The sequence below is a fragment of the Tamandua tetradactyla genome, chromosome 8 (genome assembly GCF_023851605.1).
Source record: "Tamandua tetradactyla isolate mTamTet1 chromosome 8, mTamTet1.pri, whole genome shotgun sequence".
Lineage (NCBI taxonomy): Eukaryota > Metazoa > Chordata > Mammalia > Pilosa > Myrmecophagidae > Tamandua > Tamandua tetradactyla.
In genome coordinates this window covers 106,455,341-106,483,175 of record NC_135334.1, presented here as the reverse complement: position 1 = coordinate 106,483,175, position 27,835 = coordinate 106,455,341, and the positions used below count along the sequence as shown (strand labels likewise).

Below are 27,835 nucleotides of genomic sequence, written 5' to 3'. Positions count from 1 at the left end.
GATCCGAAATCCCCAGGCCATGGAGATCGGTGACTGGGGGAGACCCATTCCAAAAACTTGAGACAAACGTGTGCCACGTGCGCCACATACTGGGCAAGATAAGAAAAACAGATCCCAGAGATTTCACAGAAAAATCTTACAACCTTGCCGGGTCCAACACCAAGAAAAATCTGAATAAATGCCCAGACGCCAGCAGCAGAAGATAACTGTCCACGCTCAAAAGATTGAGAATATGGCTCAGTCAAAGGGACAAACCAATAGCTCAAATGAGACACAAGAGCTGAGACAACTAATGCTGAATATACGAACAGAAATGGAAAACCTCTTCAAAAATGAAATCGACAAATTGAGGGAGGACATGAAGAGGACATGGGCTGAACATAAAGAAGAAATAGAAAAACTGAAAAAACAAATTGCAGAACTTATGGAAGTGAAGGATAAAGTAGCAAACATAGAAAAAATAATGGATAGCTACAATGATAGATTTAAAGAGACAGAAGATAGAATTAGTGATCTGGAGGATGGAACATCTGAATTCCAAAAAGAAACAGAAACTATCGGGAAAAGAATGGAAAAATTTGAACAGGGGATCAGGGAACTCAAGGACAATATGAACCGCACAAATATACGTGTTGTGGGTGTCCCAGAAGGAGAAGAGAAGGGAAAAGGAGGAGAAAAACTAATGGAAGAAATTATCACTGAAAATTTCCCAACTCTTATGAAAGACCTAAAATTACAGATCCAAGAAGTGCAGCGCACCCCAAAGAGATTAGACCCAAATAGGCGTTCTCCAAGACACTTGCTAGTTAGAATGTCAGAGGTCAAAGAGAAAGAGAAGATCTTGAAAGCAGCAAGAGAAAAACAATCCATTACATACAAGGGAAACCCAATAAGACTATGTGTAGATTTCTCAGCAGAAATCATGGAAGCTAGAAGACAGTGGGATGATATATTTAAAATACTAAAAGAGAAAAACTGCCAACCAAGACTCCTATATCCAGCAAAATTATCCTTCAAAAATGAGGGAGAAATTAAAACATTCTCAGACAAAAAGTCACTGAGAGAATTTGTGACCAAGAGACCAGCTCTGCAAGAAATACTAAAGGGAGCACTAGAGTCAGAACTGAAAAGACAGAAGAGAGAGATATGGAAAAGAGTGTAGAAAGAAGGAAAATCAGATGTGATATATATAATACAAAAGGCAAAATGTTAGAGGAAAATATTATCCAAACAGTAATAACACTAAATGTCAATGGACTGAATTCCCCAATCAAAAGACATAGATTGGCAGAATGGATTAAAAAACAGGATCCTTCTATATGCTGTCTACAGGAAACACATCTTAGACCCAAAGATAAACATAGGTTGAAAGTGAAAGGTTGGGAAAAGATATTTCATGCAAATAACAACCAGAAAAGAGCAGGAGTGGCTATACTAATATCCAACAAATTAGACTTCAAATGTAAAACAGTTAAAAGAGACAAGGAAGGACACTATCTACTAATAAAAGGAACAATTAAACAAGAAGACATAACAATCATAAATATTTATGCACCGAACCAGAATGCCCCAAAATACGTGAGGAATACACTGCAAACACTGAAAAGGGAAATAGACACAAATACCATAATAGTTGGAGACTTCAATTCCCCACTCTCATCAATGGACAGAATATCTAGACAGAGGATCAACAAAGAAATAGAGAATCTGAATATTACTATAAATGAACTAGACTTAATAGACATTTATAGGACATTACATCCCACAACAGCAGGATACACCTTTTTCTCAAGTGCTCATGGATCATTCTCAAAGATAGACCATATGCTGGGTCACAAAGCAAGTCTTAACAAATTTAAAAAGATTGAAATCATACACAACACTTTCTCGGATCATAAAGGAATGAAGTTGGAAATCAATAATAGGCGGAGTGCCAGAAAATTCATAAATACATGGAGGCTCAACAACACACTCTTAAACAACAAGTGGGTCAAAGAAGAAATTGCAAGAGAAATTAGTAAATACCTAGAGGCAAATGAAAATGAAGACACAACATATCAAAACTTATGGGACGCAGCAAAGGCAGTGCTAAGAGGGAAATTTATTGCCCTAAATGCCTTTATCAGAAAAGAAGAAAAGGCAAAAATGCAGGAATTAACTGTCCACTTGGAAGAACTGGAGAAAGAACAGCAAACTAATCCCAAAGCAAGCAAAAGGAAAGAAATAACAAAGGTTAGAGCAGAAATAAATGAAATTGAAAACATGAAAACAATAGAGAAAATCAATAAGACCAGAAGTTGGTTCTATGAGAAAATCAACAAGATTGATGGGCCCTTAGCAAGACTGACAAAAAGAAGAAGAGAGAGGATGCAAATAAATAAGATTAGAAATGAAAGAGGAGACATAACTACTGACCTCACAGAAATAAAGGAGGTAATAACAGGATACTATGAACAACTTTACGCTAATAAATACAACAATTTAGAAGAAATGGACAGGTTCCTGGAAAGACATGAACAACCAACTTTGACTCAAGAAGAAATAGACGACCTCAACAAACCAATCACAAGTAAAGAGATTGAATTAGTTATTCAAAAGCTCCCTAAAAAGAAAAGTCCAGGACCAGACGGCTTCACATGTGAATTCTATCAAACATTCCAGAAAGAATTAGTACCTACTCTCCTCAAACTCTTCAACATAATCGAAGTGGAGGGAAAACTACCTAATTCATTCTATGAAGCCAACATCACCCTCATACCAAAACCAGGCAAAGATATTACAAAAAAAGAAAACTACAGACCAATCTCTCTAATGAATACAGATGCAAAAATCCTCAATAAAATTCTAGCAAATCGTATCCAACAACACATTAAAAGAATTATACATCATGACCAAGTAGGATTCATCCCAGGTATGCAAGGATGGTTCAACATAAGAAAATCAATTAATGTAATACACCATATCAACAAATCAAAGCAGAAAAATCACATGATCATCTCAATTGATGCAGAGAAGGCATTTGACAAGATTCAACATCCTTTCCTGTTGAAAACACTTCAAAGGATAGGAATACAAGGGAACTTCCTTAAAATGATAGAGGGAATATATGAAAAACCCACAGCTAATATCATCCTTAATGGGGAAAAATTGAAAACGTTCCCCCTAGGATCAGGAACAAGACAAGGATGTCCACTATCACCACTATTATTCAACATTGTGTTGGAGGTTCTAGCCAGAGCAATTAGACAAGAAAAAGAAATACAAGGCATCAAAATTGGAAAGGAAGAAGTAAAACTATCACTGTTTGCAGATGATATGATAATATACGTCGAAAACCCGGAAAAATCCACAACAAAACTACTAGAGCTAATAAATGAGTACAGCAAAGTAGCAGGTTACAAGATCAACATTCAAAAATCTGTAGCATTTCTATACACTAGCAATGAACAAGCGGAGGGGGAAATCAAGAAACGAATCCCATTTACAATTGCAACTAAAAGAATAAAATACCTAGGAATAAATTTAACTAAAGAGACAAAAAACCTATATAAAGAAAACTACAAAAAACTGCTAAAAGAAATCACAGAAGACCTAAACAGATGGAAGGGCATACCGTGTTCATGGATTGGAAGACTAAATATAGTTAAGCTGTCAATCCTACCTAAATTGATTTACAGATTCAATGCAATACCAATCAAAATCCCAACAACGTATTTTTCAGAAATAGAAAAACCAATAAGCAAATTTATCTGGAAGGGCAGGGTGCCCCGAATTGCTAAAAACATCTTGAGGAAAAAAAACGAAGCTGGAGGTCTTGCACTGCCTGATTTTAAGGCATATTATGAAGCCACAGTGGTCAAAACAGCATGGTATTGGCATAAAGATAGATATATCGACCAATGGAATCGAATAGAGTGCTCAGATATAGACCCTCTCATCTATGGACATTTGATCTTTGATAAGGCAGTCAAGCCAACTCACCTGGGACAGAACAGTCTCTTCAATAAATGGTGCCTAGAGAACTGGATATCCATATGCAAAAGAATGAAAGAAGACCCATATCTCACACCCTACACAAAAGTTAACTCAAAATGGATCAAAGATTTAAACATTAGGTCTAAGACCATAGAACAGTTAGAGGAAAATGTAGGGAGATATCTTATGAATCTTACAATTGGAGGCGGTTTTATGGACCTTACACCTAAAGCAAGAGCACTGAAGAAGGAAATAAATAAATGGGAACTCCTCAAAATTAAACACTTTTGTGCATCAAAGAACTTCATCAAGAAAGTAGAAAGACAGCCTACACAATGGGAATCAATATTTGGAAACGACATATCAGATAAAGGTCTAATATCCAGAATTTATAATGAGATTGTTCAACTCAATAACAAAAAGATAGCCAACCCAATTACAAAATGGGAAAAAGACTTGAATAGACACCTCTCAGAGGAGGAAATACAAATGGCCAAAAGACACATGAAGAGATGCTCAATGTCCCTGGCCATTAGAGAAATGCAAATCAAAACCACAATGAGATATCATCTCACACCCACCAGAATGGCCATTATCAACAAAACAGAAAATGACAAGTGCTGGAGAGGATGCGGTGAAAGAGGCACACTTATCCACTGTTGGTGGGAATGCCAAATGGTGCAACCACTGTGGAAAGCAGTTTGGCAGTTCCTCAAAAAGCTGAATATAGAATTGCCATACGACCCAGCAATACCATTGCTGGGAATCTACTCAAAGGAATTAAGGGCAAAAACTCAAACAGACATTCGCACACCAATGTTTATAGCAGCGTTATTTACAATTGCAAAGAGATGGAAACAGCCAAAATGTCCATCAACAGACGAGTGGCTAAACAAACTGTGGTATATACATACGATGGAATATTATGCAGCTTTAAGGCAGGATAAACTTATGAAGCATGTAATAACATGGATGGACCTAGAGAACATTATGCTGAGTGAGTCTAGCCAAAAACTAAAAGACAAATACTGTATGGTCCCAATGATGTGAATCAACACTCGAGAATAAACTTGGAATATGTCATTGGTAACAGAGTTCAGCAGGAGTTAGAAACAGGGTAAGATAATGGGTAATTGGAGCTGATGGAATACAGACTGTGCAATAGGACTAGATACAAAAACTCAAAAATGGACAGCACAATAATACCTAATTGTAAAGTAATCATGTTAAAATACTGAACGAAGCTGCATCCGAGCGATAGGTTCTTGTTTTGTTTTGTTTTGTTTGTTTTATTCTTATTATTATTACTTTTATTTTTTTTCTCTATATTAACATTCTATATTTTTTTCTGTTATACTGCTAGTTCTTCTAAACCGATGCAAATGTACTAAGAAACGATGATCATGCATTTATGTGATGATGTTAAGAATTACTGATTGCATATGTAGAATGCTATAATGTCTAAAAAAAAAAAAAAAAAATGGTCAGCACAATACTGCCTAACTGTAATGTAATTATGTTGGAACGCTGAATGAAGCTGCATCTGATCTATAGTTTTTTTTGTTTTTTTGTTTTTTCTCTTTCTCTTATATATTTTTGTACTTTTTATTTTTATTTGTGTTTTCTCTGTGTTATCACTTTATTTCTTTTTCTGTTGTCGTGCTATTTCTTCCTCTAAATCGATGCATATGTACTGAGAAATGATGACCATACACCTATGTGATGATATTAAGAATTACTGATTGCATATGTAGAATGGATTGATTTCTAATGTTGTGTTAGTTAATTTTTTTTAATTAATAAAAAAAAGAAGTTATGTATTCATATATAATCATTTTGATGACTATATATGATGATTATATAAGCCATTTTGAATGGCTTTTGCGTTTTGTATACTTGAAACATTTACATCAGCCACATATATATGTTTGTATTGAATTTTTTGTTATTTTTGTGTATGAGCTATTACTTTGGTTCTAAAGCATTACATTGTCAAACTTAAAAAATATATATGATTACCTTAATGAGCTAAATGCTTCCTAGAGACATACGACTGATATTCATGAACCAGAATTTTCCAAACCTCAGGCTTTCATGTGTCACTTCATGACTTTTGGTGTATCTACATACACCCTATACTAGTATTTATTTAATTGTTAAAATGCTCTCACATTTTAACTTAAATGTTTATTTATAATTTATTTCACCTTAGTGAATTGCATATCTCTATTACTTTTCTTACATAGAATAAAAATAAATAAAATGAAAGCACAATATTTTATGATAGTCTAGCTAGATACTAATGGATTTTCATTTCTCTTTAGGGAGATATGTAAATGTGTTATATAGGTGCTAAAATATAGAGTATTAGCTAGCATACACTTTCACTTGTCCTACTCACAATCATTGAAGAAGAGTTGAAGAAGGAATAAATTTCTCTCAATGTAATATGATGTTATTCACAGATTTTGACACCTGTGGACCACCTAAAATCATCTCCTGTGTCTTCCCCAGTAGTTTGTGATGTATGCTTTAGGCATACTGCACCAAACATTCAGGAAAATGCAAAGCAGTGCATAATAAGGGACAATTATAACCGTTTGCAAAAAGGTCGGCGGGTAATCTGGGAAGGAAGTGACTTTCAAGGAAAGTGCAAAAAATGGAAAACACTATTTCAGCCAAAGGAAAAGCATAAGCACTAAAGTGGGAAGACATGAGGGTTTTAGGGCAGTCAGGCCTATCAGCATGCCTAGAGCTGCAGGAACACTTTGGAGAATCTTGATATATACAGCTACACAAAATTCAATGAGATGCAGTCATGGAGGCTTTTGAGGCTAGATAAACACAGAGGAGAAGTCACATCAGTCTAGATTAATGGCTTCAACTTGCTTAAGGAAGTGGTTTAGGATGGGAGCTGCCATATTATTACCATCAGGGAACTGAAAAGCAATGATGAACTGTGTAAGTTCACAGAGCCAGAATACTACCTCTTCATCCGCCTGCAAGTTGAAACGCAGTCCCTTTTGCATTAATATCCCAAATCTCCATAATCCAAATCCTCTTTCATTTGACTTAACAAAGCCAGGTCGCCAAAGAGTCTCCTTCCCCAAATAAACTTCTAAAATTCCTCAGCAGTCTTACCCTCCTCCACTTGTCCCGTCTGGGATGCCTAGCCCAAGTCTGGTTGGAGTGAGCCACACGGCCACTGCTGACTGGAGGCTGGGTATGTGGAGAATCCGGAGCCACAGCCTTTCCATTTCATGACAGTGGAGACAAGAATGCACCTATCACTGCAGTATACTCAGGTCTCGGCATGTTCTTTAGAACCAAGTTAGCTGAGAGTACATTGGAGCCACACCACTTGGGTTCAAATCCCAGCCTAACCACTCAACCTCACTCCTTTCTTTTAGTTAAAATGGATTAACAAAGGCGGAGGAAGAGTAGTTCAGTAGTAGACTTCTCACCTGCCATGCGGGAGACCCAGGTTCAGCTCCCAGACCATGTACCACCAAAAAAAGGATTAGCAATAATACTTGTCTCACACAGTTACTGTTAATGGCAAATAAAACAATCATGGAAAATGTTCACATAGTGCCTGATTCAACTGATGCCAGATGTAACTATTATTGACCCAAATTATTATAGCTCCTTCCAATCCCTCACACACAAGCAAACAAATGCGTGTGCACATGCACACACACACACACACAAACGTCCATATTCCCCAGGAGGCTCACATCCTATTGGGTGACTGGTCAGCATATTTCTCAGTATAAGCCATATTATTTATCTACCATATCATCACCATGCTCTGACACCTGAGCCTCAGTGCTGAGTTAGATTCCTTCACCTAATTAACTCCTCACTACCAAACACCCTCTCTGGTTGGATTATCCCTTGTTCTTTCCCTTCAGTATGCCAAACTCTTGCCCACTTTAGGATTTTTCTTCCTGTCACATTCTGTAGCTTCAATGCTACAAGGCCTGGCTTATTTTTACTCAAGTTTCAGATCAGCAAGAAGCCTGCACTTAACTCTAATCTAAAATAAGCCTCTAATCCTTTTACTTATCAAAATATATAACTACATGTAGAAGACCCTCTCCTTGTGAAGTCCAACTTAAGAAATTTATAGATGTAAACAAAGCTTTGTCCTGGAGAAAAGACACATCAATTTTGTCTACCAACAACTGAAGACAGAAGCGGTCATGTACAGCCATTTAAATCTTGGCCATTTTGCTTTCTTTCTCTTTGTCCTCTTGTGCTTGCTATGTTTGTGCTTAATTTTGAGGTGTCTTATAAGTGTGATTAATCCCATTGTGTCTAATGCATGTATAAGCAGTGAGGATGTTGAAAAGTACTAATGACTAGCATAAGATTATGATAGAACCAAAGAGAAACCTAACATTAATTGACGTACATATGTTCCTCATTCATATGGCATCATTCTGGCCTTACGAACAAATAGATTTAGGAATAGTCTTTGGAAACTTAACTCATTTGTCTCCAGAGAAGTTTCTGTATTTAGGTGTGTGGTTATATTTTGATCTCTCTCTAAGTTTCTCTACTGTAAGCAATATGAGGCCAGGAATAAATTTGGGTTTTTTTCAGCATAGTTTCTCAGAGTGCTTCAGAGTGACACATACCAGGGGCAAAAAAAAAAAAAAAAAAAGGAAAGTACTCACTGAATGAATGATCTACCAGAAGGTTACCTCTGGTTAACCTGGAAATTGCTATGGCTCTGTCAAGTAGAAAGATAAGAGAAAGCAGGTAATTGAATCTGACAATTGGAGGATTGTATTCTCAGCAGTTTCAGATGTTAATTGATTGAAGAATCAATGGGAGTTGAAGTTTTGGGATTGCTCTAAGATGTTTGTTGGTAAAATGTTTACATCTTGATGAGAAGGAGCTACTGGGATAAAAGAAATTCGGGTGAGGACATGATATGATGAAGCTGAAGAGGTCTTATGGGTAATGGAGTTCTCCAGCATTGCTGATGGCCCAGGGAGGAAGTAGAGATAATTCACTCACCCAGAAGGCCTCCAATGTCCCTTCAAAATCTCAAAGTTCATGAAACAGTTGTACAGAAATACCATTTTTCAGAAAGTTTGCTCTCAGTGGTTATCGATAGGAGATTTTTTTCCCCTAAGGGACATTTGGCAATGACTGAAAACATTTTTGACTGTCAAATTTGAGAGTGGTACTAACATCTAGTGGGCGGAGACCAGGGATGATGCTAAACATCCTGCAATGCCTAAAACTGCCCAAAGAACAAAGAATTATCTGGTTCCAATATCCATAGCACTAGGGTGAGAAAACCTGCTTTGGCAAAATATTGAAACAACAACAGTGAGAGACTGTGCAGTGATAATTGGTCTTTCACTTTTACACTGTCTTTCCAAACTCAAGCTACTTTCTTAAAATCACATCAGGTTTTACTGGCCAAAACAAGCTAAAAATAATTGGAGGAAGAAGAAAAAGGAGAAGAAAGGAGAAAAACAAACATTTAAGCCTCAAAACTGAAGTTTGGAATTCTCAATTTCTGATATGTATAATACCTTAACACTGCATTAGTAAAGTCTGAAACTATAAGACTCCTAAGGTTGGCGTGAATTCTTCCTATTTTGTTGTATTCCCAAGTATATTCCATGTATGTTCAAGAGCATGATAATAGAAACTTTCTCAGCAATGAAGTCTTATTTCAGTATACACTGAGTTTAAATATATGCAGTCTGATGAAATCCTTGGGAAAATCATGAGTCTGTTGAAAGATGACATCTTGGTTTTAGAAAAATGTCTTTATTTCTCCTGTGTAATATCACAGAGAAGTCTTAATGATGAAGAATCATTTCTCCCCCCACGGCATGCACTATCACTTAAAAAGGAACAATGTCTACTGTTAAATAACTAAAGGAGATTAAAACTTGAATAAACAAAGACAATAAAGAAAACTTTTCTATCCAAGGTGTCACTAGATCACTGGCCTATCAATTCAATCAAATAGACCTCGGATCCAGTCCAACAACAGTAAATCTTACTATTTTCAAGAAATCGAGCATCCTGTCTAACAGAATATGATTTAGTCAACTGTTCACATGTGTGTTTAGCTACACATTTGATTCAAGTTAAATACAAGTGAAAAAGGATTACAGCTTGAGAAATAATGGCCCTGAAACATTTTTGAATGTTTAATTAATTTCTTATTTGTTTATTCCTCCATTTTGTTCTACAAAAGGTTTAAGGCAACTGAGTAATTTTGCAATCTGCAGGCTCTTCTTGTCTTATGTTTGTGAATATTTCATAGACTGGGTGCTAAATACTAAATTATTAAAGATCATTAACAAGGAAAAAGAAAGAAAGATAGCAGCCTCGTATCCTCTAACACCACTGAATTACTTTACCTTGCAAACTACTTCAATAACTTACAAAAAACACCATTAGCAGGCGACATACATTTTTAAACATTTTTTATTGTGAAATATAACATATATACCAAAAAGCAACAAATTTAAAGTGCATTTTAACAAGTAGTTAGAGAACAGATTTCAGAGTTTGGTATGGATTGCAGTTCCACAATTTTAGGTTTTTCCTTCTAGCTACTCCAAGACACTGGAGACTAAAAGAAATATCAATATAATGATTCAGCAGTCATAACTTATTTGTTAAGTCCTATCTTCTCTGTTATAACTCCTCCTTCTCCTTTGATCCTTCTCCCAATCTTTAGGAGTATTTGGGCTATGCCCATTCTACCTTTTTCGTGTTGGAAAGGACTGTTGATAATATGGGATAGGGGGATGGAACTAGTTGAGGTTTTAGAGAGGCTGATCCCTCCAGGTTTCAGAACTTATCTGGCTTAGGAACCCATCTGGAGGTTGTGGTTTCTGGAAAGTAATCACAGTGCGTAGAACTATTGTAGACTCTCAGATAGAGCCCTAGGTGTTCTTTAGGGTTGGCAGGAATAGTTTTGGTTGGGGTTTGGCAAACCGTGGTGTTCTAGTTTGCTAGCTGCCAGAATGCAACACAGCAGAGATGGATTGACTATTAAATAAAAGGGGATTTATTTTGTTAGTTCTTCAGAGGAAAGGCAGCTAACTTTCATCTAAGGTTTTTTCTTACGTGGGAAGGCTCAGGATAATCTCTGCTGGCCTTCTCTCCAGGCCTCTGGATTCCAGCAGCTTTCCCCAGGGTGATTTCTTTCTGCATCTCCAAAGGCCTGGGCTGTGCTGCGAGTGCTGAGATGAGGTAGGCTGAGCTGCTTGGGCTGTGCTATGTTGTGCTCTCTCACTTAAGCAAGAGCCAATTAAGTCAAACGTCATTCATTGCAGCAGGCACGCCTCCTAGCCAACTACACATGTAAATCAGCAACAGATGAGGTTCACATACTATGGTCATGTCCACGGCAACAGAACTAGGTGCCTTCACCTGGCCAAGTTGACAACTGAATCTAACTACCACACATGGTAAATTCCAATATCTAGCTTAAGCTCATGTAAGAGTAGTCTCCAGAATAGCCTCTCGACTCTATTTGAGCTTTCTAAGCCACTGATATCTTATTTTTTACAATTCTTTTCCCTCTTTTGGTCAGGAAAGCATTGTCTATCCATGGTGCTTGGACCAGGCTCATTCTTGGGATTCATATTCCACCCTGCTAGGGAGATTTTCTCCCCTAAATGTCATGTCCAACATACGGAGGAGGGTAATGATTTTACTTGCTGAGCTGGGCTTAGAGAGGCCACATCTGAGCAACAAAAGAGATCCTTTGAAAGTAATTCTTAGGTATAACTATAGGTAGGCTTAGCTTCTTAGCTACATAAATAAGCTTCAGAAGTGCAAGCCTCAAGATCAATGGCTTGGCCTATTAACTTGGGAGTCCTAATGTTTGAGACAGTATCAGGGGTTTCCCTGGTGGTAAAGCTTAATTCCATATTTTTTTCTCCAGTCCCTCAAGGGACTTTGCCAGTACTTTTTAGTTATCTGTTCAACATACTCTGGGATGTATCCGGTATTACATTAAGCTTTGCAGAATTACAAGCCCTCATTTCCATTCTGGGCTCCACATGTTTGGGTTGTTTAAATGAACTATCCAGACAGGTTAAGTTAGATTATATGCTACAGAAAATTAAGGTTTTGGACAAAATAAACCTCTCTTCCTTTGGTCTCATTGGGTAGGTGAAGTTCTAAAATTCAGACAATGTCCTCTTAAATCCTGTATTGTGATTTACCTTAGTCCGACCTGGTAGCTTCATTCTTGTCTAATTGAAGCCTGATATCTTTTTTGGCTTCTTTATCAGTTGTTGTATGTGGCAACGCTGACTTTCAGACATGCAGAACTTCTACTCTGAGTCTTAGGTGTCACACAGGTACCCAAAGTTCATTGGAAATACCAGGTTATACATATAGAGCACAGTCTCTCAAAATCTAGAAATAATTGCAACTCCAGACTAACTGTGATGAAGATACACATTTTATTTGTGATTCATTTATATTTAAGGATACTATGACTATAAAAGATTGTTTAAGTGGAATGAAAAATGGCCTGAATAGATGCTCATTGTATCTTTTTATTTACACACTCCAATTTCTTTTCAGAGAATTTCTTTTTTTCTCAAGTTATGGTTTGGAGTAATAAAAAATCCAGGTGCCTGTCTTCCTACTGGGAAGTCACAAGAACCCGTGGTGGCTGTTTCTAACAAACCTTTCCTACATCACCCAGATACAGGCAGAAGGTAGACTTATGACCTGCCTTGGCCCAGGGATGAGCTGTCCAGGACTTTAGATTCTTAAGCAGGTGTGACAAGCATTGACAAGTTGGAGTTGTGTCAATGCTGATGGCAGTACCCCAAACACACTTCTAATACTCTGAGATATTTCTTTAGTCCTTGGTTCCCAATTCTGTCAGTTTTCCTGCCTTGATTCCTGCTTCCTGCCCAAGTATTCCAGTTACTATGGCTACATAACATACCACCCTCAACACTGTCTGGGCAGGGCTTAGCAGGGATGGCTCAGAAGGAACGGCTTGTTTCTCCCTTATTCATTTTTGCATGTGATGTCTTGAAGGCTGGGGCTAGAAGGCATGCCTCACTCTGGCACCTGGTCAGGGAAGACACTGAGAGCTGGAACAGATGAGACTCCTTGAGCCTCTTTTGCAATCTCTCTATATTCTATTCAGCATGGTGATTTCAGGGTGGCCAGACTTCTTACATCGCATCTCAGGGTTCCAAAGATTAATGTCTCAAGAGAAAGCCATGCAGAAGCCCTATCTCCTTTTATGATCTAGCCACCAAAGTTGTGCAGTGTCATTTCTGTTAAAGTTGAAGATGAAGAACTGTTAAAGCCCACCAAGCTTCAAGGGGAGAGGTATAGATTCCCCACTTCTCAATGAATACATCAACATAGCACTGTAAGAACGCGTGGGATGCAATACATACTGATGTGATCATTTTTGGAAAATTCAATCCATCATACCAAGCCTTCAGATTGATGTAATCCTGTTACTTTTCAATAAATTCCCTGTTGCTGAAGTTAGCCAGGGTCAGTTTTTATTACTTATAACCAAAGAATCCCAATATAATAGAGTAGGGATCTGTTTGATTGATCCCTTGACAATTAAATGCCATTTTAATGTTGGATATTTAATTAATATCACCATCAAAAGGTTAGTACTTTTTCATTAATTAATTACTAGACACACCTGTGTGACTCAGAAGAAGGCTTTACTTTGCTGGTGAATGATTCTAAGTATTTTATCAAGCTTCACTCTATTGCTGCAAAATAGACACGATTATAAGAAAATAGCTGAGGCAGAAAAAGGTTATTTGGTTTATCGCAGATGGCAATGGGGAGTGCAACGCTTCCAGAAACAGACTCAGAAGTTTTCATTCCCTAGGCCAGGCTGGAACTATTAAATCACATAGAAATACCAGGAAAAGATAAGCTACATGAACCAGTGATTGCTGGAGCTAAACACTCTAGTGAGTTCAAAGAGCCCTTAGGGCCTACTGTTTATTTGGAAAACCAGAAAGGAAAAAAAAAAAAGTGGTGAGAGAATGGCAGGATAGAGGCCTAGCTACATATTAGCTTATGATTTTATCTTAACCAAACTTGTTTGAAGAATTTACATATTAGGGGTACATTTGCCTATAGTATATATAAATGCATTTAGAGTACTTTATTCTTAAAAAAGCTTCAGGTCATGTGTATATAGTTTAAATTAAAATGTATGATCTGAAACATAATACCATCAGTCTGTCATTAAAATATCCCCCTTAAAAGAAAAGAATTTTAACACCACAACACATGAGTATCAAAAATGCAGGTTAGAAAAACAGCAAATGATAAAGTCATATGCAGAATATGATATTACTTTACCAAAAATGAAAATGTTAAAATAATGAAGCAAGAGGATAAGCTCCTGATGTTCCTAGGAGTATTCCCTCATTCCTGCTAGAATTTATTAGTCAATTTGCCTGACATGCTTGAGGTCCTAGAAAAACAAGTTTTTTTAAGTAATTGCGTGATCGACTACCTACACTTTGAAACTTTCATTAATGATGTCCTTGTAGGTGAGAGAGAAGACATTTATGCCTGGGAGTCTAGCCACTGATTTTTTTTTTTTTTCAAGGTCCAATTTGTCTCTTTTGGTGCTCAAATATTGGATTTCACCTGCTCTCTCCAGCCCCATTTCCACCTCTTTTCTCCTTTTGGGTCTCTTCCAGAGGCCGCTCTTTTCAGTGACAGCCATGTCTCCAGGGGCTGCTCTTTGTGACACCGGCTGTGTGGAGAGAGCTGTTTTGGTCTCGCTTTTTCCTTCATGCCTGTCAAAGGCCGCCGAGGGTCTGAGTCTGAAAACACTGCCTGAATCAGCACGGAACCTAGAGGACCTCAACAGCATCTCAATAAAACTCCCAGTGATCTCCGTTTTATACTCAGCATTTCAGTTGTGGATGGCAGACTTCATCTGAACAAAATTATATTGACTGGCACACTGAATGAGAAGACCATCCAAACAGAGAAACGGCACGGAGAATTCCTCCTAACATCTTAGGTTTTAGTCTTTGTTATGAATAAAACCATTATTAAAACCCAAGAAAATCATACAGGTTCCATTTAGAAGCACCAGTGTCCTAAAACCTTTGATTCGAAATCCCCTTGTGGCCCGGACATTTTAAGCTATCGTGCAGAGAATCTATATGTGTGTAAAAACACTTGAAAAGATGGTTTTCCCAAAGTGATGATTCTTGAGTGACATTGGTGAAACACCTTTGTATTGACTAATTTTGGAGCTATCCCTTTACTCCTTATTCTTAATATGTGCTTATGATATTTTATTAGCAATATACTACAGAATTTTGATCTATTAATTTTTTTGTCCTGCAACTGTTTTCTAGTATTAGACCTTGATATTATTTTCAAGAAAACGTTGCATTTTAGCCTCAGTGTAAATACAGTATGAACAAACCGACATACATAACGCTCCATCTACCATCTGCATTCCCTTTGCATTAGGTGTAACACTGGCACAAAAATCAGAGCCCCGGCTCCAATTTTTCCAGCTGTCTCTCTTGCCCTGTGATCTTTCGGTACAAATTTTGTAGCCTGTTTGAAAAGACAGGCTTCTACCCCCTTCTTTGATTGTGCTTAGGCATTTTGCCAGCCTGAGACATGGATTAAATATGAGCAGAATCACAGACTTTTCTGAACATAAGTCATTTACGTGTGTTTAGTGGAATATACCGAGCACGAAAACGGCAGACTTGTCGTTGCCTTTTGTATAGAGTCTGGGAAGGTTTTGATTTCACTCTGAGTCAAGAACAAAGCAACCTCTGACTTTTCCTCAAACTCAGCCCGTATGGAACGATTTTTAATGACTTCACGAACTGCTAGCCTTCAGATGACTGGAGCGCTTTTCACTTCTTAAGTTTTCTCCTTCTACGACGTTTTATGATTATACCTTATGGTGCGGTTCTATTTTTGTTCCTCCCGATTTTCGGAGTGTTTCAGCTCTAGAGGGAAATCTTTAAATCATTAGGCCACCATCAATGTGCTTTTAAGTTTGGGGGGTGATGTGGAGAGAGGCTTTAAGGGGCGGGCCAATACCAAACATGGCATTGCCTATTGAATGAGCCAATTCCATCCCCTGAGTCTGAATAATTTACAGGAGACGTGATGTCATTGTCTACTTAGAGATAAATGGAAGGAGTCTGAGTGTAGAATTTTGGAGAGGTCTTTGTAATCATTTTAAAAAAGCATTACCTCATATAGTTAAACTTTTTGTACCTACCATGTGCTTTTCTCATTTTTATCCACTATTACTCACCAAGGGTTAGTATTTCTATTTCATTATTTTTGAAGCACTGTTTGATGACACTGGTTTAACAGTTTCTCACAGTTCACTGCTTCAGTTTTCATCAAAATATATCTAGTTACACTAGACACTTTCATCATCAATTTCCATACACCTCAAAGACGTATGGTAAAGGAACCGGTTTGCCCACGGCGGATTCAGATCCCAGATAATAGCTGCTGCAGAACATATTTTCCCTTAATGCAGCCTTTTCTAAAGTGAAAAGCTTAGAACCCACCAGGCCAACCCCTTGAACACCCCAAATGCATTCATATTTGTTTGGTTAGATTAGCCTCCCTCTATCTTAGAGGCTGATGATTACCACAGACTATTTAATTTCGATTTGCAAATCTTATGATAAGATAAACACTGGCCAAGGACGCGTCCGTATACTCGATATCTCAGCTTTGGAAAAGCAACAGCCATACAATTTGCCAAAGAACTGCCAAGTTGCAAAGAATTCTCAAGTTGCTCCCCCTCCCCCTTGCTGCCACTTAGATCCTACAACTTTCCCATGTTATTTCCATCACAACTGAATCCCCTGTTGTCAAATGAATACCACAGAGTAAGGCCCATTATATATTCTAGACAATGCTGAAATATGCAAATAAGTATTATTTCAACAACTGGTGGTAAAGTTCAAATATCAATTAGTCACCACGTCTCAAACTTTCAGTGAATCTGTTCTGTTTATTAATTTAAACAGCATAAATAACCAAAACCTGGCTGCAAGGAACAGAACATAAAACCTGTAATTTACTTTTTAGGATATTATACATGCCTTAAAAAAGGGAACGGATAAAATTGGTACTAAGCTGACAATAAACTAAATGCAAATCTTTTGGTCTTTCAAGTGTCAATTTATTCATTGCTATAAATATGAGTATCAGAAGAGTTTTCTTATGTGTATTAGGACTGCTGAATCCTTAAAGGAGCATTCCCTTAAAGATCTCTACGATTATAACATGTTGGCATTCTGAACTTACAACTTGCATAGCATTTCGTTTAATGAAAGCACTGTCGCTACAGTCATAGATGTTTAATGACAGGGAAGGATATTCACTGTATTTTATTCACTTAAAAAGCGATATAGGTGAGGCATACAAGGAGAAAGAGGGGAACTTGTACTTAAGTCTTTAAGTACTCCTGTATTTAATTTGCTTGCAATGAATGTGTATTAATTTTGTATTAAAAATCTTTATAGTGGACTACAAAATCATGTAATAATTGCTTCACATGCATCAAACACTGTTCTAAGCTTTTTAAAAAATATCAATTTATTTAATCCTCAGAACAACTCTATGAAGGAGTCTTTTTATTAGAGTACTAGTAGGTTTACAGAGAAAATCATGCAGAAAGTACACACTCCCAAACCCTCCTCACACACACAGTTTTTGAAGTGAGTGCTTTTAATATCTTTTTTTTTTTTTTTTACAAATGAGAAAACTAAGACACAGGGAGATAGTTTAAGTGACTTCCCCAAAGTCACATTGTTAGTAAGAGGTAGAGACGGGATTCAAATCCTCTTCCACTTTCAATCACTATATTATACTCCCTCTTAATTGCATTCCTAATCTTATTCCATTTTTGTAAAATATATTTGACTGAAACACTTTATACCAAAATATTAACAGTGGATATTTCTGAATGATGGCATCATAGTTGGTTTTTAATTTCTTCATTTTGCTTTTCTCTGTGTTTTTCAATATTTCCGAAAACAGTGACTAGAATACTCTTGAGAAAGAAAAAGATATTTTGAAATTTCCTACTACACTGAGTTCAAAATAGTGATTTTGATGTAGTGTTGTGATTTTTTAAACTATCTTCCAGTAAACTTTACTTTAATTTTATGCATCCAGTAAAACCAAGGGCTAGTCAACTGCTCCCTTGTGTGCTTGTTAAGCACCCTTATAATATGACATGGGATATTAATATAAGGGACTACAGTCTTTTGGGGATGGAACCGAAATAGCACCAAACAACTTTGAAGAAAAACAGAAATACGTTTACCTGCGGTATTTATATTACATGTGAAATAAGAACAAGTGCATAGGTAGGCGAAAAACAGGTGTGAGTCTTTGAATGGGGATAAAGTTTTAGGATCCGTGGGTTCCAACAAAATTAGATTAGTGACACTTTATGACATTGTTGTGTTTAGTGCTGCAGTTCTTTGTGAAAAGGTGAGATTCCAAAAGCTGTGTGTATTGGATAGAATAGAGATGACTTGGAGATTTAGGAATGCTGGATTGTGAGTTGTATTTAAGAAAGGAAGTCATTAAGTGATTATGACTCTCAGGCTGTCTGGCTAAGGAGGACTATACCTCTGACCTGCATTTCACAATTCTGCTACACTTTGTTTTTATTATGTAAAATGTATTCAAGCCTCTTGAATCAGCATCTAAGTCCCTCGGGTCTCCCCGTTTTCCAAAACTCTCCTGATGAAGGGTACCATTGCCTCTTCCCTAAGACAGCAATAGCTCCCCAGTGACCTCCCAATGTTCACTCTAGCCCCCTAAAATCCATTCTCCACGCTGGGGGAAAGAGTGCCCTTTTCAAAACACAAATCTCATCATGTTACCCTTTCTACTTAAGATCCTTAAACACATTCCCATTGCCTGCAGGATAAGTCAAGCATCTTGAACAGGGCCTTAGCTGTGACCTTCAAATCTCTCTAACATGGCTCTACAGTTCTGGCCTCTGTTTACAAGATCAGATTCGGACCCCTCTCCCACCATGCAATTCCTTACAGCCCCAGCCACACTACTTCAGGTTTTCCTATGACCACCTTATAATCCTTTCCTCCATCTGGGAAGCCTTCACTCAACCCCAAGGTCTCACTAGTTTATGTTTCCTTTGTACCAGGTGCCTCTCCTTTTCACAGATATAATTTCCATCTATTTGTGCAGCTACTCAAAGTTAGTTTCTCAATATCCTCAGATCATGAGAATGAACTACATGTTTTTTTGCATCATTAGACCATCAGCATGGTATAATAAGTATGGTGTCTGACACAGAGCTAAGCTTAAAACATATCTGTTGAACAATCAAACTATTACATTAATTATATAGTAAGAAGTGGATTTTAGAGTCTACTGGTCTCTCAAACTCAATTTTTAAAAATTGTATTAGCTCATTTATTTTTGTTGAGAAGGAAAATTACATTATATATTACTCAAAATATTAATATACTTTATGCTGTCTTTTCAAATTGAATGATTAAACTTAAAATCCCCCACAAGCCTTTTATTTAATAAGGTTATCATGGATTTTCCACTGACCATCTTTCCAAAGAGATTACTTCCACCAGGGCAAGCCTCTCCCAGTACCACCAACTTCTATAACTTTTTCAAAATTGAAACCTTGACGTGGGGACAGAATGAGCAAAATCAATATATAACAGAGATCAGGTGAGTCTGTTAGGATGGACATTAAAACTGAAAACACACTAACCCATGCTTGCCAACTTATTCCAACTTTAAAAATAATTACTGTATAAAAATAATACTTATCTGATGTATTGATCTATGTAGACATTGACTAGTAAGTTTGGTAAGAATTAACGTGAGTTTTGCAAAATATTAAGATTTCTATCTCTCCCATGCTTATTATTTAAGGTCCTTGCGAAGCTGGATTAAATTAAGCTTTTCTAAGATAATGTCTATAAATTTATTTTATTAAATAAAATTTCATGTCTTCTAGAGTGAAGTTCCTGAATCTTTCTATGCACAGGCATATTTATTAGTTAATTAAAAGGAAATTTAAATACAAAGGACATATAAACATAATTTATATGGTTATATTGAGGATTTCCAAAAGGATCTATCAAAGAATCAGGTTAATTATACATACACACACATACACACACACACACACACACACACACACACACACACATATATATATACACATTATTTTTAGTATATATCTTGGTACATTATCCCTCTAAATCTTAAGGTACAAATTTTACCCCGTATCCTTTTTTCTGGGATCCTTTTACGCTGTATTTCCAAAAAGGGCTGCCTTTAAATGGGCATGGTTCATAAAAAATCTTAAGTTTTTCTATGAAAAAATTAATTCCTGAATGCATATTTCTTATGCATTAGTTCATGTTTCTAAAGACATTAGTAAATACTTTAAAATATACTATTTTAACTACATGGGAAGTGCTTAGCTCTTATCCTCCAAAACTGGCCTCCTATCCTCACTTCCTTTCTAGCATACCTGGTGTGGATTTTCTTTCATTGCCTATTTGACTCATTCTTACTTGCATTCTCTCATTTACCCTCTCATTTATCAACCCATATAGTCATTGAACAAGTATTTCCAAGCTCCTACTATGTGCAAAGGACATAAGCATGGGGGCACAAAGGATTAAAGAGCATAATTCTTATACTGGAGAAGCTAAAAAGTAAGCGCTTTCAACAAGTAAAGAAAATGCAAAAACTGTAGGAATTCAGAATAAAGGAAAGGTGTTTATTGGCTCAGGTTTTTTCCTAATTGCATCATAACGGTAATTCTATCAAGAGGTTCTGATTTCTGAAAATACACATCTTAGCCTTGCTGGAAAATGATAAAACACAAGTTAAAGGAAAATAGTTACTGCTTGTTCCTAGAGATAGACTGCTGCATATAATTTCAAAGAAATTCAACGAAAGACGATAATTTCAATGGAATTTTTTGGTGACGAAGAACCACAGGATTGAACCAAGTTTTAAGTTATAAACATGTCCTGATGTATTGGAAATCCCATTTTCAAAGGGAGGATGAAAGCTAACTCCAAATAAAGTATTGAGCTTGCGAGGGAAGCAGCATTTATTTTCCAAGCTTCCTCCCAGGCTCCTCTAAGTTCTCCCAGACTCCCTTTTCATTTTCTTCACTAAATGCATTCTGAAAGAGATACTTTAAAAAGTATTGCAGTGAGCTATCTGGAATCATATTTGCCAGTTCCTTCAACGACATCACTGGAGAAAGCGTTCAGCTTTACATTCCATTAAAAGCAAACAATCTGTAATATTTGCATAGAGAAAACAGTAAACTTGCCATTTGATTTTTGTACTTCTTTTGTTTTCCATTTTAAACAATAAAAGTTAAATTTAACAAAAAAAAAGAAAAAAGAAAAACAGAACTTGTAGGCTCACTTAATAAGAACAACAAAAGCCCCAGCTTATAGCATTTTAAATATAGTATAATGAAGTTACGTTTCAAAGCAGATGTTAGGAGACAGATAGTGTTCATTTCCAGTCATTTAAAAGTGAGCTTTTAGCGTTGGTAGCTATACTGATGTAGAATAGACTCAACAGAATGCAGTATGTTCAAATCCACATAATGAGGATGAGTTCCTTTTGTTCCTGATTTATTATTTAAATTCACTTACATTTCTCCACCTTCTTTGTTTTAACAGCCTAATGGAAATATAAATTCATAACCCAAATACTGCCAGGTTACTATTTCTCCCAGTAGATAATTGATCCAAGAAAGGATCTTTCTTTCATCACCAGTTCTAATTTTAAGTTTTAATTTTTTTGCCTCAGTTTTTCCTCACTTGTAAAACAGTATAGAAATTTTCATCAGCTTCGTAACAGTTCACTTGACTTTTTAAAACATGAATTACAGCATAATATTTGCAACAAAAGCATTATTATTTATTGTGTGCAGATATTTAGATTCGGAATCATGTACAAAGTAGTTTGGCTGCTTTGATTAACTATCAGTTAGTTAAAAAATAAAAAGGAAGAAAGCAAGCCACAAAAACGATCAGGCTGATGATAATTTTTTTGACTGATTTAATTAATCAGACCAAATTAGTCTACAAAAATTAAACCATATAGATAAGAGGAGTGTACTCCTAACTCATACAGTAAGGGTAGCAAAGCCATATATTTCTTCAAAAACATGATTCCAGTCAGGGCTTGTTGCCTGGTTGGAAAAACAAAAGGAGACAAAATATAAAGGTGCCAGCCCCCACCGCCCTATCTTTGACATCCTTTAATGTCTCTTGCTGTGATTTGTGCTGAACAAGGAAAAGTCATTGGCCTCTCAATCCCAACATATTTGACAAGTACTGATGCTCTGAGCATGCTGTACAATAAAATAAATACATTAATAAGGCCATTTCCCCTTTCATTTCAGCCCAGGCATAAGAGATAGGTTACTTAAAATTCAAGTGCCAGGAAAGCCCATTGTAAAAGGGAAATATTTTCAAGTGAATTCCGTTTGATCTTTTTTTATAGGGACTCCTACCAGCCTCTCTCCCTTCCTCCCTAGACCCTGGAAACCAATTAGTTTCAGCACAGAGGCCACAGACCAGGTTGAAATGACTCCTTTTTATTTTTAGGGGATATAATTTCAGCCAGGATGTCTAGTCAGTTGTCACATAGTGTACTTAGCACACTTCTCTGCCTCTCACACACACATACATTGGATTTCCCTCCAGAGAATGCCTAGATCTTTGAGTCTGGCTCCTGGAAAGGAATTAGATCTGGTTGTCGTCCAAATCCTTCAGCTCTGACAATGGCATAACATCACAGGGCCACCTCATCTTTCACAGACAGCCCCGCCACCAAGTTTCCTAAAAGCCTCCACTTCCTTGTCTTCCTCTTCTAGCATTTCAACAGCTTTTCCATTCCTTATGTTGTTTGCATACAATTCGGAAAAGCTTTTCTTCCATTTTGCAAAGTAGCAGATCAAACCAGACTAACTTTGATTTTAAAAATGTTTTTGAAGTGCTTAGCTTTTGGGGAAAACTACGTGTCCAAAGGACAAAAATGGAGACAATTAAGAGTCTTTGCCTTTCTTCACCTTCCAAGCCTGAACCTGCCTTAATTCATGGAGGTGAAAAAAATTATCAGCAGGGTTGGCCTTTTCTTTCCCAGGAACAACACTGCAAAGAGAAAGAGGGGTGTGTGTGTGTGTGTCTGGCTCTCCCCCCCTGGAAAGTCTCAATTCAGCAGATGGGAGAGGACCTGGGGTCGCCTTCCATGGTCTGAGCACAGTGCCCGAGCCACTCTCCTTGCCACCACCGCCGACTCTGAGCCTTGGAGCGGTGCCAAGACTCCTGACAGCGCCTGGCAGGCAGGTCGGTGGGTGGGAGTGGGGGTGGGGGTCCGGGTTCGCTTTGCAGAAGACGCCCCTTTGGAGGGAGAACCCTTTTATTTTCATGGAGCCCCGCAACTTCCCCTAGCCCCCGCCCATCATTTTTACGCTGATCCTACTCATGATGATGAACTTGCAGCTTAGCTTCCTGCCGCCTGCTTGACCCGGGCGCACCGGCAGGCGGTTCGCCTCGCCCTCAGAAACCTCCTCCTGCTGCAACCTCGGGGCCTCCGGGCGCCGGTGGGGGTTCGAGGCGGCTGGGGCTGCAGGAGGGGCGCGCGGGGGCGCGGGGTCCCGCAGGGGAGCGCGCACGGAGCGGCGCCTCGGCCGCCCTGCTTCCTGGAGCTGTGCTCCTTTGACCCCAGTGGCAGTCCCTGTCACTGCACCGCTCGCGCTCCCTTCGGCTCGCCGCGCCCTCGCTCCCTCTCCTCGCCCCCCTCGCTCGTTCTCTCCCCTGATCGAGGCTGCTCCCGTCCTCTTTCCCCCACCTCCCTCTCGCGCCGCGGCCCCGGACCCCCGCCCCAGCCCGCGGCGGGACCTCCCGGGTCGAAGGTTCTGGCCTGCCCGCGCCCCGCGCCGCCCCCGCGCGCCCCCCGCCGGCTCGGGCCGCTCAGCGATGGATCGCCTGCTCGCCGGGCGTTGAAGGCATCCCCGGGACCCGGAGCGCAGCCCGGGAAAGGTAATCCGCCCCGGGAAGGGAGGCGGAGGGAGGGGGAAGGGGAGGAGGCGACCGGGCTCCCGGTGCCGAGCGCGAGAGGAAGGGGAAAAAAAAATGCACACACAAAGCGGAGCCAGGGTGAGAGGTGCCTTGTCAGAGACGCGTGCGGAGGGCTCGGAGGCTGCAGAACGCGGCTGCCCCGATGCCCCTGACATTCGCAACAGCAGGCGCCTCCGGGGCAATTCGGTGGCGCGCCGGGACCCGGAGAGGGTTTATTTTCAATCCCCCCACCCCGAACGAAATTATATTTTAGGAGCTGTCTTCCCTCCCACTCCCCATCTTGCCCCTGTTCTCTTTTCCCCTCCCCCCCAGACCTTCGCCCACCCCCCCTCCACCCCGACCTCTCGGGGTCCCCACCTCACCGCCCCTTTCTCTGCCGAGATTTTTTTTTCAGGAGGGGAGAGGGGGAGCGGTTGTTGGCAAGAAGCAGAGACGAAAGCCCGGCGGCGGGGATGGGGGTGGGGACGAGGGCTCGGCGAGCTGTTTACTAGAAAGTCTCAGGGTTATGTGTTCGAGCCGCCCCGGCCTAGGCCCGGGCGCATTGTGTTGGCCCGAGCCCCGGGCGCCCGCGGCTGCCCGAGGCGAGGTGCGGTGCCGGGGAAGGCGCCGCGCAGCTTTGTGCTGGGGCTGCTCCCCGCGGCCGCCCCCCGGCCGCCTGCGCGCGCGCCGCTCCGGCGCGGAGCTTTTTCTCACCCTGTCCCCGCGCTCCAACCTCGCTCTCCGCCGCCGCCTCGGGTCTCCGCGAACGCAGCCTGCAGAGCGGGCCGACGACCCGAGCTGGGGCCACGGCTGGGCGGTGGGGCAGGAGGAGCGAGCAAAAGTAACCGATGCCGCCCGGTTTCTCCTATACCGAGGCGGGAGTTTCTCTGCTATTTACGAGTAACAGGGTTATCTTTGTAAAGCCTCTGAATTACGGGGTTTTGCGGCCTAGGAGGTGAAGGGGGCATTTGTCTGGAGATTGGGGAGGGGTGGAGTTGAAATCCATTAGCCAGAAGAGAAATTAAGGATGCCCCAGTGGGAATGATTTATTGCACTCTTCCCCCCTCCCCCGACATACCACTCCGAATTAAGTGCAAATGCGGGTCATGAAAAAAATGTGTAATTGATTTGAGATGCTGCGAACAAATAAACACAAACAGGTCAGAGCCAACAAACAACCAAAACTTTAAGCGAAAGAATATTTCCAAAAGGGGAGGGGGCGGTGGTGGGTCCGTGGCCTCCACACCCCTTTCTAACGCTTTCCGGCTCCCTCCGGTCCTGTCCCCGCCACTCGGGGGAAGGAACCTGGTAGCTTCGGGGCAGAGAGCTGGGAAAGCGCAGAGGCTCCGGGCTCGGGCTCCGCTCCGTGGGTTCGGGGGATGTCGACGCGCCCGGGAGGCTGACGTCGGGAACGTGGGACTGTGATGCCCGAACGAGGATGGCGAGGTGTCAGAGCCATTGGCCGCCGGTGGTCATCAATCATTCCGGGGCTGGGGGACAGGGAGAGAAAGAAAGACAAGCGCCCAGCGGAGCTCTGGGCAGCGAGCGCCAGGGCCGGCAGTGCCAGCGGCGGCGACTGCAGCGGAGGTGACGGGCGGCAACCGGGGCCCGAGCGAGTTAAGGCGAGGTGGTGCTCCGGGAAGGAAGGGGGAGCTGTGGCCGGGACGAACCGGCCGTGAGCTGGGAGGGCGAGGCGAGTGTGTGTGTGTGTGTGTGTGTGTGTGTGTGCTTTAGCCCCCCTCCCCCAGATTTGAAACAAACAAACCAATCCAAAGTAGAGAATTCCGCGCCCCCCGCCCCACCATATATAGACTCCACATGTTGCCGGAGGCACAGGAGAAAAGTCTTGCCCTCCCTCTCCGAAAGAATGTGCCAGCCGGGTGTCCGCAGTGCTGGAGACAAGTTCAGGTGTAAGTGCGGCGGGAGGGAGGGCGCTCTGTGGACAGAGGCACGTGGGATTTGGTGAGCGCATCCTCGGAAAACCCTGGCGGAGAAGCCGCAGGGAAGGCGTGTGGGCACCGCTCCGGGATGCAGGGCTGAGTGCGTGGAGGTGGGCAAAATAAAATAGGGGGCGTGAGTTGAGGACATACTCGATCAATGCGGCAGAGGCAGGAGAGAGCGGCATCCGAGGGAGCGGGAACAGGCGGGCTCCAAAAGTTCTTCCAAACTTTTTGGCGGATCTTCTTGGGGCAAGTGATTAAAATGAGCATCCTCGTTTAAAATAGGAAATCGCGGGCTCCTTTCTCATAGGCCATGTCATGTGGTATACGGGTAGAGCGTTAGTTGTTGCTTTGAAACTTTTAGTAAATTGGACTTTTAGTACCGAGGAGGTGGAGACAGTTATTTTATTCCTCAGCTTTTAATCCCTTCATTGCCAGTCGACTTTAAAAGGTTTTCCAGCTTGATTCCTGGAAAAGAACATTGCTAGTTGCACAACTTAAGGGATAGAAATGATTGCTGTCTAGGAAATGCAGAATGTACTCACATGATTTTTATTATTATTATTTTTAACAAGAAAATCAGACTAGCACTAGCATGAATGCTTGGTAGTGTCGTTCCCTTTTAGATTCTTCTTTAGGCTTCTTGGCATTTAGTACTGTGTTGCTTTGTTTCCTGGAGTAAGTGTGTTAAAGTATAAAATGGAAAGAAGAAAGTACTGCTCTCTTAACTCTTTAAATATTGTACGTAAAAAGAAATAGAAGTATGGCCATGGTGAGATGTTCCAAGACTTGACCATTTGAAAGATGATTTACTAACCTAAATGTGTGAAGCAAGGTGATGTCTCTTTTTGGTAGTTTTAGGCAGTGTGCCTTTCTCTTTTGCTTTTTCCAAATTTCTGAGGTTAAGAGGAGGTGACTATTTGCCATCGTGTCCTATCCTTAGAGTTTACCAGTAGAGCGGTTTTGTTCGTGTGTGCGTGTTTAATATTCTTAGGCTATAGTCATCTTGAGATGCAGGAGGAGGTCAACATAGCATTTTTAAAAATAAGCCTTTTCTTGGCTTGTCTGTAAAGGTGCCTCTGAAAGTTTTGAAGCTCTCTGCCTCAGTCTGACATTTTCTTCAAAGGGCTCCAGACTAAAGAAGATAGGCGCTGCAGGTGCACTATTTCGATAAAACATTTGAAAGAGAACGTGGTAAAGATGAATTCAAATGAGATGCCAGCCACCCATTTAGCTCTTCAGAGTTAGAGGGGCCTGTGCTTGCTGATGAAAAGATGTTCCGTTTGTCTTGATGGGGCAAAGGTGCAAAAAAGGCACAGATGTTCTCTTGATAGAAAAGTATGTTTATGGGTTGACTTTAGGTTAGAATGGATATTTAGGAAAAGGAATTGATTGTGTTCTCCTTGCCTTCAAATGGGAACACTTGTGAGGAGGGCAGATATAAAGCTAACAACTGTAAGTTAGTGCATAGATATTAAACTATAGATATGTATATTTTATTTCAAGCTTCACTTAGCTCAGTTTAATTAGTGAGTTTACTCCAGACATATTTAAAACTGTTCCTGGTACCCCGTGCAGAGAGACTGTTACTCACAGGTCACAGTGCACTAGACATGAATTTGGTTTCCTTTGCTTCTCAGTGTTCTATATTTCACACAATAGACACTGATGGTAGGAACGTAAGAATTGCCATGTAATTTTTACACCACTCTCTAATTTATGCAAACACTAAGTTCTTGTAGTCTGATAATGTGTATTTTTTTTCTTCCTCTGTGCTTTGATGGCTAACAT

At 40.0% G+C, this 27,835-nt stretch overlaps 1 protein-coding gene and 1 long non-coding RNA gene across 5 annotated transcripts in view; one reads left to right on the top strand and one right to left on the bottom strand.

Moving 5' to 3' along the window:
- LOC143644815 (uncharacterized) overlaps nt 1-24,907 on the bottom strand; it is a 207,538-nt gene extending 182,631 nt beyond the window's left edge. Inside the window, exon 1 of the long non-coding RNA XR_013156885.1 lies at nt 24,819-24,907. This is a non-coding gene — a long non-coding RNA (uncharacterized LOC143644815). The remainder of the gene's footprint in view (nt 1-24,818) is intronic.
- Nucleotides 23,979-27,835, top strand: part of MPPED2 (metallophosphoesterase domain containing 2) — a 166,871-nt gene continuing 163,014 nt past the window's right edge. For all 4 annotated transcript variants that reach the window (XR_013156883.1, XM_077114281.1, XM_077114283.1 and 1 more), the window contains exon 1: nt 23,979-24,086. The gene's annotated coding sequence lies outside the window, so the exon portion shown is untranslated. The remainder of the gene's footprint in view (nt 24,087-27,835) is intronic.